At 44.4% G+C, this 13,273-nt stretch overlaps 1 protein-coding gene across 7 annotated transcripts in view; it reads right to left on the bottom strand.

Moving 5' to 3' along the window:
- The window catches only part of LOC139264544 (growth factor receptor-bound protein 10-like), a 318,358-nt gene that overhangs the window by 158,659 nt on the left and 146,426 nt on the right, over positions 1 to 13,273 (bottom strand). The window contains exon 1 of one of the 7 annotated variants that reach the window (XM_070881171.1): positions 3,523 to 3,598. The exons of the other annotated variants lie outside the window; for them this stretch is intronic. The gene's annotated coding sequence lies outside the window, so the exon portion shown is untranslated. Of the gene's footprint in view, positions 1 to 3,522; positions 3,599 to 13,273 lie in introns of those variants that run through there. 7 annotated transcript variants of the gene reach the window in all.

A 13,273-nucleotide genomic window follows, 5' to 3' on the forward strand; every position in this document is an offset into this window, starting at 1 on the left:
GGACATGGGGGCCAGCCAGTCACTCATGAGTGTTCAACAATTCGAAAAGCTGTGGCCACTCAAAGCCAGCAGACCCAAACTAGAACACATTGGTGTACGTCCGTAATTGCGTCTCAAAGAAATCATTCCAGTGCTAGGCAGTGCAATGTTGGTGATCTCTCACAATGGATCGGTGAACCGGCTACTGCTCTGGATTGTCCCGGGCAATGGTCCTGCACTGTTGGGGAGGAACTGGTTAGCTGAGATGATGAACTGAAAATGGCTGGGGGGGGGGGGATGTGCACAGCATGTCATCTGTGGAGTGAAGTTCATGCTCACAGGTCCTACAGAAATTTGAGTCACTATTTCAACCTGGCGTCGGGACGTTCAAAGGTACCAAAGTAGTGATACGCATCACCCCGGACGCCAGACCAGTGCAGTACAAAGCCAGAGCTGTGCCATATGTGATGCGGGAGAAAATTGAGAGCGAGTTGGACCGGTTGCTGAGAGGAAATCATCTCGCCCATTGAATTCAGCAAATGGGAGAGCCCCATCGTTTCCATCCTAAAAGCGGATGGCTCGGTCAGCATCTGTGGCGACTACAAGGCCACTATCAACCGGGTGCCCCTACAAGACCAATACCCGCTCCCGAGAACGGAGGATCTTTTTGCCACACTGGCAGGCGGCAAGTTGTTCACCAAGTTGGACCTCATTTCAGCCCAAGAACCGGCTGACGAATCTAAACTACTGACCACCACCACCACACACAAAGGACTGTTTGTTTACAACAGGTGTCCGTTTGAAAAATCACGGCCGCTGATCGAATGCCAAAGAAACATGGAAATCCATTCCTGGAACAATCGTATTTCAGGACGACATCCTCATCATCGGTCGTGACACCGAGGAACATCACCACAACCTGCAGGAGGTGCTACGCCGACTGGACCGGGTCGGCCTGCGACTCAAGAAGTCGAAGTGCGTGTTTTTGGCTCCCGAGATAGAGTTTCTGGGCAGGAGAATTGCTGCAGACAGGATTCGGCCTACCGAAACCAAAACAGAGGCAATTCGACGAGCGCCCAGGCCCTGCAAAACATCGGAGTTGCGTTCATTTCTGGGATTCTTGAACTGTTTCGGGAACTTTCTGCCGAACTTAAGCACATTGTTGGAGCCGCTACACTTGCTCCTGCATCAGGGTTGCAATTGATTTTGGGGGGACTGTCAGGAACGGGCTTTCAATCGCGCGCGGAACCGACTTTTTTTCAAATAAGTTGTTGACCCTGAACGACCGTCGTAAGAAATTGGTTCTGATATGTGATGCATCGTCCTATGGGGTTGGGTGCGTGTTGCAGCAGGGTAATGCTGAGGGCCAACTACAACCTGTGGCTTATGCCTCCAGGTCACGCTCTCAAGCTGAACGGGGATATGGGATGGTTGAGAAGGAAGCACTTGCATGTGTCAATGGGGTGAAAAAGATGCATCAGTACCTTTTTGGCAGGAGGTTTGAATTAGAAACGGACCACAAGCCATTAACATCCCTGCTGTCAGACATCAAGGCCGTCAGCTCGCATACAGCGATGGGCTCTCACGCTCGCTGCGTATGACACCACCATCCGGCACCAAAAATTGCGCTGACGCGCTCAGCAGGCTTCCACTGGCCACCACTAAGGGGGCAGCGGAGCAAAGCGCTGAGAAGGTCATGGCTGTCAATGCCTTTAACAGCGCAGGCTCCACCATCACAGCCCGCCAGATCAAAATCTGGACCAACAGAGATCCCCTCCTATCCTTGATTAAGAAACGTGTCCTGACTGGGGATTGGGCGCCCGCACACGGAGCATGCCCTGAGGAGGTCAGACTGTTTCACAGATGGATGGATGAGCTCTCCATCCAAGCCGACTGCCTACTATGGGGCAGTCGGGTAGTCATGCCCCAGAGGGACAGGGAAGCATTCATCAGGGAACTCCACAGCGAGCACCCAGGTATCGTGCTGATGAAGGCCATTGCCCGGTCACGTGTGGTGGCCGGGAATTGATTCAGACCTGGAACACTGTTCGCAGGTGCACGACGTGTGCCCAGCTAGGTAACGCCCCCAGGGAGGCCCCGCTCAGCCCGTGGCCGTGGCTCACCAGGCCATGGTCACATATTCACGTAGACTACACGGGCCCGTTCATGGGAAAAATGTTTCTCATTGTGGTTGATGCGTACTCGAAATGGATCAAGTGCATCATTTTGAATTCATGCACGACATCCACCACCGTGGAGAGTCTGCGCGCGGTCTTTGCGACCCACGGCTTGCCGGACATTCTTGTTAGCGATAATGGCCCATGTTTCACAAGCTACGAATTCCGAGAGTTCATGTCGGGTCATGGCATTAACCATGTCAGAACAGCACTGTTCAAGCCGGCATCCAATGGCCAGGTGGAACATGCGGTCCAAATCATAAAACAAGGCATAAGCCAGATTCAAGGACCCTCCCTTCAATGCCGCCTATCGCACCTCCTGCTGGCCTATAGGTCCTGACCGCACTCGCTCACGGGGCTTCCGCCCGCAGAGCTACTCATGAAATGAACACTCAAAACTCTGCTGTCCCTCATTCAACCTGTCCTGTCAGACATTGTTGAGGGCAAGCGCCAGTCCCAAAACGAGTACCATGACCGAAATTCAAGAGGGGGATGTATAGAAATTGATGACCCCGTATTTGTTCTCAATCACGCTTTGGGGCCCAAATGGCTTGAGGGTACTGTAATAGACAAAGAGGGGAATAGGGTCATAGTGGTTAAACTTAACAATGGGCAGGAATGCCGCAAGCATATGGACCAAGTACAAAAAAAGGTTCAGCATGGACAGTGAGGAACCTGAGGAAGATCATGAGATGGTATTCACAGCAGCGCCAGCGAACGAGCAACAAGAATATTCAGCTGCATGCACAGTCCTTGCCGTCAGCCCAGACAGGCTGGAATCACCACAGGTGACAGACGCATACCAAGGCTCAACAACCAGAGCCCCAACTGCAGCGCTCCATGAGAGAGCGCAGACAACCCGAGACACTTAATCTATGATCCCAATAATTGTTGAAGGGGAGGTAATGTCATGTATGTAACCTTTATGTAACTCTGCAATACTGTATATACGTAAGAAATGCACACCTTGACCACAGGGGGTGAACTTGTGGGAGACACTCCTCACCTGGTCATCCAGATATATAAAAGGGAGGTCCCACGCAGGGTCATCACTTCTTGGTCCTGTGAATAAAGGTTCAGGTCATGGAGTGACCTTGTCCATAGAATGTGTCTCGTGTGGATTTGTGGTATTGTGTAAAGACTTTACAATCCCCATCGACACCTGGGAGTCCCTGGCCAAAGACTGCCCTCAGTGGAGGAAGTGTATCCGTGAGCACCTCGAGTCTCGTCGCTGAGAGCATGCAGAACACAAGCGGAAGGAGCGTGCGGCAAACCAGTCCTACCCACCCTTTCCCTCAACGACTGTCTGTCCCACCTGTGACAGACTAATTCCCGTATTGGACTGTTCAGTCACCTAAGAACTCACTTTTAGAGCGGAAGCAAGTCTTCCTCAATTTCGAGGGACTGCCTATGATGATGATGATGATGATGATGATGGAGTACTGTTAACAGATAATGCATGTCAATGCACATTTCCCTGGCAGCAGTCATGATGCCTTCATTTTACATCAGTCCACCAATCTCACATTATTTTCTGATAGCTAGCAAATCGAGGTGAAGATCACATCTGGGGTACTGTGAAGAGTTCTAGTCTCCTTACCTAAGGAAGGATATAATTGCCTTAGAGGGAGAGCATCAAAGGTTCTCAGACTAATGCCTGGTATGGGGGGGGGGGGGGTGGTGGGGGGGGGGTGAGGAGGATTGTCCAATGAGGAGAGATTGCATATCAAGGCCTATGTTCTCTAACATTTAGAAGTGATCTCTTGAAACATATAAAAGCCTTGAGGGGCTTGACAGGGTCAATGCTGGGAGCATAATTCCCCTGGCTGGAGAATTTAGAACTAGGGCTCACAGTCACAGAATAGGGGGACAGCCATTTAAGACTGAGATGAGAAGACATTTCACTCAGTGTGTGAAGCTTTGGAATTCTCGATATCAGAGGGCTGTGGATGCTCAGTAGTTGTGTATATTCAAGATGGAGATCGATAAGACTTTTGGATACTAAGGGAATCAAGGGATATGGGGAAGGTGGAGTTGAGGTACAAGAACAGCCATGATCTTATTGAATGGCGGTGCAGGCTTGAAGGGCCCAATGGTCTAAATGTTGCGAAGAATACCAATAAGCCTGATGATTGGGAGAGCTTTAGAAACCAGCAAAGGATGACCTAAAAAGGGAGGAGAGAGAGAGTAAATTAGCAAGAAATATAAAAACAGACTGTAAAAACGAAGAGTGTATCAAAAGTAAGTGTTGGTCCCTTGGAGGCTGAGGCAGGAGAAATAATCTTAGGGAATAAGGAATTGGGAGAGACTTCACAATAGAAAACATATATAGCATACCTAATATAGTGGGGAACAAAGGGGCTGATGAGAGTGAGGAACTTAAAGTAATTATCAGTGGAGAAAAAATACTTGAGAAACTAATGGGACGAAAAGCTGACGAATCCCCTGGACCCTGTGGCCTACATCCTCGGGTTCTAAAAGAGGTGGCTGTCGAAATAGTGGATCCATTGGCTGTGATCTTCAAAAATTCTCTAGATTCTGGAATGGTCCGAGCAGATTAGAAGGTAGCAAATGTCACCTCGCTATTCAAGAAAGGAGGGAGAAAGAAAAACGACCAGTTAGCCAGACATCAGTTGTTGGGTAAATGCGAGAATCTATTAAGGAAGTGGTAACAAGGCACTTTGAAAATCATAATATGATTAGGCAGAATCAACATGGTTTTAAGAAAGGGATATCGTGTTTGACTCACAGAAGACACATCAAGTCGCTGGAGATATATCACCAACGATGTCTTCGCAAGATCCTGCAAATCCCCTGGGAGGACAGAGGCCCAAACATCATTGTCCTCGCCCAGGCTAACATCCCCAGCATTGAGGCACTAACCACACTAGATCAGCTTCACTGGGCAGGCCACTTAGTTCGCATGCCAGACGCGAAACTCGCTAAGCAACTGCTACATGCGGAGCTCCTTCATGGCAAACAAGCCAAAGGTGGGCAGCGGAAACATTACAAGGACACCCTCAAAGTCTCCCTGGTGAAGTGCGACATCACCACTGATGCCTGGGAGACCCTGGCCAAAGACCTCCCTATGTGCATCCGGGAGGGCGTAGAGCTCATCGAATCAGTGCCACCCCCACTTCCCCCGACGAATATCTGTCCCGTGACAGAGTCTGTGGCTCTCGTGTTGGACTGTTCAGCCACCAAAGAACTCACTTTAGGAGTAGAAGCAAATCTTCCTTGATTCCAAGGGACTGCGAATGAATGAACGGATGAACGAATGGAGTGTTTGCCAAATTTATTAAAATTCTGTCTTTATGAAGGAAGGCACAAATAACCTTCCGGAAATACTAGGGGACCGAGGGTCTAGGGAGAAGGAGGATCTGAAGGAAATCCTCATTAGTCAAGAAATTGTGTTCGGGAAATTGATGGGATTGAAGGCTGATAAATCCCAGGGCCCGATAGTCTGCCTCCCAAAGTAGCCCTAGAAATAGTGGATCCATTGGTGATCATTTTCCAACAGTCTATCAACTCGATCAGTTCCTATGGACTGGAGGATAGCTAATCTAACACCACTTTTTAAAAAAGGAAGGAGAGAAAACGGGAAATTGTAGACCCGTTTAGCCTGACAGCAGTAGTGGGCAAAATGTTGGAATCAATTATTAAAGATGAAATAGCAGCGCATTTGGAAAGCAGTGACAGGATTGGTCCAAGTCAGCATGGATTTATGAAAGGGAAATCATGCTTGACTAATCTTCTAGAATTTTGAGGATGTAACTAGTAGAGTGGACATGGTGTCTTTGGACTTTCAATAGGTTTTTGACAAGGTCCTATACAAGAGATTAGTGCGCAAAATTAAAGCACATGGTATTGGGGGTCATATACTGACGTGGATAGAGAACTGGTTGGCAGACAGGAAGCAGGGAGTCGGGATAAACGGGTCCTTTTCAGAATGGTAGGCAGTGACTAGTGGGGTGCCACAGGGTTCAGTGCTGTGATCCCAGTTATTTACAATATACATCAATGATTTAGATGAAGGAATTGAGTGTAATATCTCCAAGTTTGCAGATGACACTAAGCTGGATGGCGGTGTGAGCTGTGAGGAGGATGCCAAGAGGTTGCACGGTGACTTGGACAGGTTAGGTGAGTGGGCAAATGCATGACAGATGCAATATAATGTGGATAAATTTGATGGCATAAACAGGAAGGCAGAATATTATCTGAATGGTGACAGATAGGAAAAGGGGAGGTGCAACGAGATCTGGGTGTCATGGTACATCAGTCATTGAAAGTTGGCATGCAGGTGCAGCAGGCGGTGAATAAGGCAAATGGTATGTTGGCCTTTATAGCTAGGGGATTTGAGTAAAGGAGCAGGGAGGTCTTACTGCAGTTGTACAGGGCCTTGGTGAGGCCTCACCTGGAATAGTGTGTTCAGTTTTGGTCTCCTAATCTGAGGAAGGACATTCTTGCTATTGAGCGAGTACAGCGAAGGTTCAACAGGATGATTCCCGGCATGGCAAGACTGGCATATAAGGAGAGACGGGATCGACTGCGGCCCGTATTCACTGGAGTTTAGAAGAATGAGAGGGGATCTCATAGAAACATAAAATTCTGACGGGATTGGGCAGGTTAGGGCCAGGAAGAATGTTCCCGATATTGGGGAAGTCCAGAACCAGGGGTCACAATCTAAGGATAAGGGGTAAGCCATTTAGGACCGAGATGAGGAGAAACTTCCTCACTCAGAATAGTTAACCTGTGGCATTCTCTACCGCAGAAAGTTGTTGAGGTCAGTTCATTAAATATATTCAAGAGGGAGTTAGATATGGCCCTTATGGCTAAAGGGATCAAGGGGTATGGAGAGAAAGCAGGAAAGGGGTACTGAGGTGAATGATCAGCCATTATCTTATTGAATGATGGTGCAGGCTCGATGGGCCGAATGGCCTACTCCTGCACCTATTTTCTATGTCGATGTTGCTATGTTTTTTGAGAACGTAACTGGCAGGGTAGATGAAGGGGAACCACTGGATGTAGTATATTTGAATTTCCAAAAGACATTTGATAAGGTACCACAAAGATTGTTAGGCAAGATAAAGGCTCATGGGGTTGGGTATTAGCACAGATAGAGGATTGGTTAATGGACAGAAAGCAGAGTTGGGACCTCATTCTCAGGTTGGCAGGCTGTAACTAGTGGGGTGCCACAAGGATCAGTGTTTGGGCCTCAGCTATTTACAATCTATATTCATGACTTAGTATGAGAGGAGCTAGTGTAATGTTTCTAAGTTTGCTGACAATACAAAGCTAGGTGGGAAAAAAAGCTGTGAGGAGGACAGATAGTCTGAAAAGGGATATGGACAGGTTTTGAGAATGGGCAATAAGGTGACAGATGAAGTATAATGTGGGGAAATGTGAGGTTGGTAGGAAGAATAGAAAAACAAAATATTTTTGAAATGGTGAGGAACTATTAAATGTTGGTGTTCAGAGAAAATTAGGTGTTCTACTGCAATTAACAGTTAGCATGCAGGTACAGCAAGCAACTCGGAAAGCAAATGACATGTTTGCCTTTAGTGCAAGGGGGTTGGAGTACAAAAGTAGGGAAGTCTTACTACAATCGTATAGGGCTTTGGTGAGACCACACCTAGAGTACTGTGCACAGTTTTGGTCTCCTTATCCAAGGAAGGATATATTTGCCTTGGAGATGGTGCGACCAAGGTTGACCAGATTGATTCCTTGGATGAGTGGGTTGTCCTATGAGGAGAGATTGAGCCTATACTCTCTGGAGTTTAGAAGAATGAGAGCTGATCTCATTGAAACACAAGATTTTGAGGGGGATTGACAGGATTGATGCAGAGGGAGATTGTTTCCCCTCGTTGGAGAATCCAGAACTAGGAGGCATAGTCTCTATTAGTGATCAGCCTTTTTAGACTGAGATGAGGAGGAATTTCTTCACTCAGTGTTGTGAATCTTTGGAATTCTCTGCCCCAAAGGGCTGTAGATGCTCAGTCATTGAGTATATTCAAGACCAAGATTTTCTGGACGCTAAAGGAATCAAGGGATATGGGAATTGGGCTGGAAAGCGGGAGTTGAGGTCAATAATCAGACATTATCTTATGGAATGGCGGAGTAGGCTGGCAGGGGGGGGGGGGGCGGGGCGTTATGGCCTACTCCTGCTCCTATTTCTTATGTTCTTGTGTAACATCCTTATCTCACTTGCTTGGCAAATTGTGCTCAGCATTATAGCGATGAATTAACCAATTGCCCGAAAGGAATGTGAAATGGCAGACATCTTTCCAAGTAGAGCATCGCCACTTATTTAAAAATTAAATATATCATTTTCTTCTGTCCATTTTAAACTTTGATTACAAGAGTTCATGGTGATACCAATGAGGGACTTAGCTTAGAAAAGTTGCTGAACATGATAATATAAGGAAAGCAATGTTATCTTGTACAATAGAAACTGAACTACCCTTGGGCATTCCTCTACTTCTTGAAAAAAAATTGATTAGTGACCCCAGAAGAACAGTGCTCAAATGCAGACCCACAATCTCATGTTTGCCACATAGGGTGGAAACCTTTGATTGATGAGGCAAATGTAATCCAGCTACATGCATTTCGAGGCAAGTGGAGGCTAGATGACAACGCATGGGTCCAATAAAAATATGAATCTCCTATTTTATATTGCATGTGCATCAATTAAGTACTGCATTTTATCATGCTTTAACATAGAAGTGCTTGAACTGTCATTGAATTCCTTTCACTTCAGCAACATCCTCAAACTAGAACAAAATCAGATTTTACATAAATACATGAATAAGCTGGATATAACAATTATATATATATATATATAATTTAAATGAATCCAGAATGATGAGACTCCTCCTCATAAGCTCCAGAATGCAAATACATTAAAGTAAATATTTCTGAAGTATTTCTAATTCTACATGCAAAATTTCCAGTTCAGAATCTGTATTATTTTACTCCCAGTAATATTATACCACATTCACTCTCATACAGCAAATATAATGTGCTAGAATTTCCACTCCATTTCACAAAGAGTTCCGCCGGCAGTTTCGAAATATCGCTTGGGAGCGGACTGCCGGCGTGCACCGCCAAAAAAGCCGCGAACGCCTAAGTTTGGGCTCAGCAGTGACCCACAGGTATGACTGAAAAAAAACACCCATGAAAAGCAGCCGGAACTGGTCGCTAGGTAAGTAGCCCTGCAAAGAAAGGTAAGTTAGTGTTTGTTATATTTCTTTTAAAATTCTTTTACAGCGATTAAGTTAAAAAGGATCTTGAGAATGTTTCCTGGTTTTTTATCTTTTGTTTCTTGGAAAAAATAGTGTGTGTGTTTTCCCCCCTTCCTAGGCCCAACCTCAGCCTCGGTCTAAATTTGAGTAAGTACCACCCATTTTGATTAAGAACTGCCCAATTTGCCCAGGAGCGTATTTAACCACCAAGAATCTGCATCTAAGATCCATTTTCTCGTTGGGCGGTATTTATTTCCTTTTTTTGTGCAATTTTTCGCTGGTGTTAATTTAAGAATCTTAGCGATCTTTTGGGCGGCAATCCGGCGTAGGCAGGTATTATGGAAATTCTAGTCCATAGTACCTTACCTATATAGTACGGCCCAGACAGAACAAACAGGCTGAAGAGAAACCGGTTATAATTTCTATTCCCTACCTGCAAGTCCTCACTTACTCAAAAAACAAGTTTCCTTTTATCTGTTCCACAACATAAATTTTACTGAAATGTAGGTTTTTTTCATGTTTGATGAGGCAACATTTCAAATTAATACTAGTCAGATATATTCACTTAAATATCACAAATATGAGGATTAGATACAATGCAATCCATGAGGCAATATAGGAAAGGAGTGGGGACAAAGCTCGAGGAGAGACAGGCAACATGCATCATGCCCTACCAAAATCTTGGTGACAACCTTCATGCGAGTCGAAAAATCTTAAGTTGGCAAAAATGAAGACCATCCTCGAGGTCCCAGCAGCTCCATGCATTTAGCATGATTCCAACCACCACCTCAACGGTCTTCTCAAGTTCATACAAAAAGTGTGCACCTAAGCATCCTACCCAATACAATAACACTTCCATGCACTCATACTCAACAGTTCTTTTTCTCCCTTGGCAACATTGCCCACTTTTGCTTCATCTCTTGCTTTCATAGCCAAGACTCGACTCCATGCCTCCATCACCTGTAAAATTTGATATCTCCAATACATATCAAGTGCTAAGTGAATTTTTACAGGCGTGATAATTCTTAATCACTACCAAACAACCACTCTGGCACTGAAAATTTACTTTTCCAAGTGTGGAGTCTCATTCTCCAGATTTTAATTATCGTTGGAGATTTAAAAAAAATCAAAAACATTTATTTTAACTTTTTTTGTCTTTTATCTCTCTTAATCCCATCTTTCTTTCCTTTCTATTTCGCATTCAGTGCATGATGTTACATTGAATTAAATATTCTAACTTACACTTCCTAATTTAGATTTTATGCCTCACTAAGAATTCTTCAATCTGATTAGTTAAGGAGATACCCTGATGCTTGCCTGTTCACACAGCTCCCAGATCCTCAGCAGAGTATGCTGTGCTGTTTGACTTCCAATGACCGCAAGTTGCCGTGCAAAAGCCCATGAGAAGTCTGGGTCGCTTCGCTGCAGATTGCAAAATCTCCTTAAATCCCACGGTCCTATTACTCTGTCCTTCCACTGGGTACCCATGCCTCAGTTTGTCCATTCTTGTCCTGGTTTTCAAATGTCTATGGTCATGCTCTACCCCACTGTGCTGATTTCCTCTTGCCTTATGCACACACACACACAAACGCCATTTCCCCAACATGCTCTCTCTGCTCCACCACTGGCAGCTCCTTGTCTAGCTACTATATTTCTACCATCTACAACTATCCATCTAGTTCCCTCCAGCTGTCACCATCACAAAACCCTCCAATTCTACATCCTCAGCTCTTATTTTCTCTCCTTGCCCGTTGCTCAGTTCCTTTCCGTATCTTCCTGCACATTGAGAGAACTATATGAATGTAAGTTGTTGCTGCATCTTGTGAGAAGGAAATTAGAAAATAGGTCAGCAATAGGAAATATTTAAAGAGGATGGAAAGTAAAATTAATATTCAGTAAGGAGAAAGAGTATATTGAAGGCTGAGATGCTATAGGTGAACAGGCAGAGTAGAATACAAAAAATTTGAAATGTGAAGACACGCATTGTGCTTATAATGCAGAAAATAAAGAGCCAGAATATAAATATATAGGAAAGCTACAAAGCTATGAAAAGATGAGAATGGCTAAGCGGGGCTACGACAGAAAATAAGCAAAGAACAGCAGCAATAACGACTACATTAATATTAAAGATGGTTAAGGTAGGAATCAGGCCACTAAGGTGAAGGAGATAAGATTGTAGTGGAGAGAAAGAAAGAATGCAAGCCTGTTTTCATATAGGAGATGGATACTGTAATTGTAGTCCCAGAGTTGGGTCGTTAGTTGAAGTTATTATTCAAAAAGCAATGGTACGAAAGAAGTTACTCAAACAGAAGGCTATCAAGCTCACAGGGATTTAATTGCTTACATCCAAGAATCCTCGGGGAAACTAGGCAGAAATTGTGAAGGCTCTGACTATAATGTTCCCAAATGTCGCGGAAAGGAAATGTGCTTCAAGATTGAGTAGCAGCAAATGTGACAACCCTCTTTTTAAAAAAAAAAAGGAAACAGGACAAGATAGGAAATTCTAAGCCTAAATTTCTTCAGTTGGTAAAATCCTGGAATCTGTAGAGCATGAAATCACTAAACACTTGGAGAAATGTGTGCTTATCAAGACCAGATTTCAGCACAGATTTCTAAAAAGACCAATTTTATAGAATCCTTTGAAGTAACAGAATAAAGGAAATGCACAAGACAGTTTGGGTTAGAAATTCGGTTGTTGGCGAAAATGGTATTTGCCAAAATTACCATTTTCGCTGTGCTACTGTTTTTAGGCCTAAATTTCAGCCTTTACGTATGTGATCGGTAAAGTCGGCATTGCACGAGGATTCGCCGTGCAAACCGGAAGTTTTGGCAACTTTAGTCCAAGGCCGGTAGCGCTGCGAGAAGGGCCTTGGGAGGGGGGAAAAACAACAAAAAATTACAAAAAACATTCGCAAAAGCCTTACCTACTAAATCGCTGAAAAATAATTAAAAACTTTAAATTAGCTTTTTTGTAGGTCTTCATACTTATCGCTGCTGGCAGGTTTGACCTGTCCATATTCTGGACGTGGCAAAGACTGGCGAAAGTACGACGGTAACACAATCCACATCGTTTCACCTCTCCCTGGCAGTACGTGGAAGCGCACTGAAAAAAGGTGCCCGAAAATCCCGCCAACCAGATTTTTGCCGCGGAAGATCAAATCGTGGTGAAAACCCGGTCGCAAAGTCAGTGAAATTCTAGCCCAAAATATTGATTTTTAACAACCATGTTAAGAGACTTATGGCAAAAATAATTGCGCCTCAAATTCAGAGGAATATGACCACATGGATTGAAGGCTGAAAGCATAGCATGGAAATAAAGGAAGTTTCTCAGAATACAAAGGTGTGGTTGAGTGGTATTCCACAGGAATCCATGTTGGGGTCTTTCATTTACCAAAAATGAACTGGACTTGTACTTGAGAAAGCAATGTTGAATTTGGCTGATGACACCAAATTCGAGGTATAACAAATGGTGACCGAGATTGTGAAAGAAATAGGATAAACAGAAAGATGGTTAAATGGAGTTCAATGCAGAAAAATAATACTTTTTTTAAAAAAAAGTATAGGGATTAGAAAATGCAACTCAAGTGCAAAGACTTTACAGAGTGTAGCAGCAAATTTATGAGTTAGGAAAAGTGACAGTGCAAATAGACCAACCATGCAAAAACAAATGGAATCATCAATTTTGTGTCTGGCATTGAATACAAAGGCGATGAGCTATTGTTGAACGTATTCAAGACCTTAATTAGACTGCATTTGGAGGTGTGCGCATAGTCCTGGGCACATTGTGGAATGGAGATAAAACAATAGAAAGGTGCAGCATAAGTGTAGTATTGTTACGATATAGGATGACAATCTTCAAAACAATGTATTTTCAGG

This window comes from Pristiophorus japonicus, chromosome 5 (assembly GCF_044704955.1).
Source record: "Pristiophorus japonicus isolate sPriJap1 chromosome 5, sPriJap1.hap1, whole genome shotgun sequence".
Lineage (NCBI taxonomy): Eukaryota > Metazoa > Chordata > Chondrichthyes > Pristiophoridae > Pristiophorus > Pristiophorus japonicus.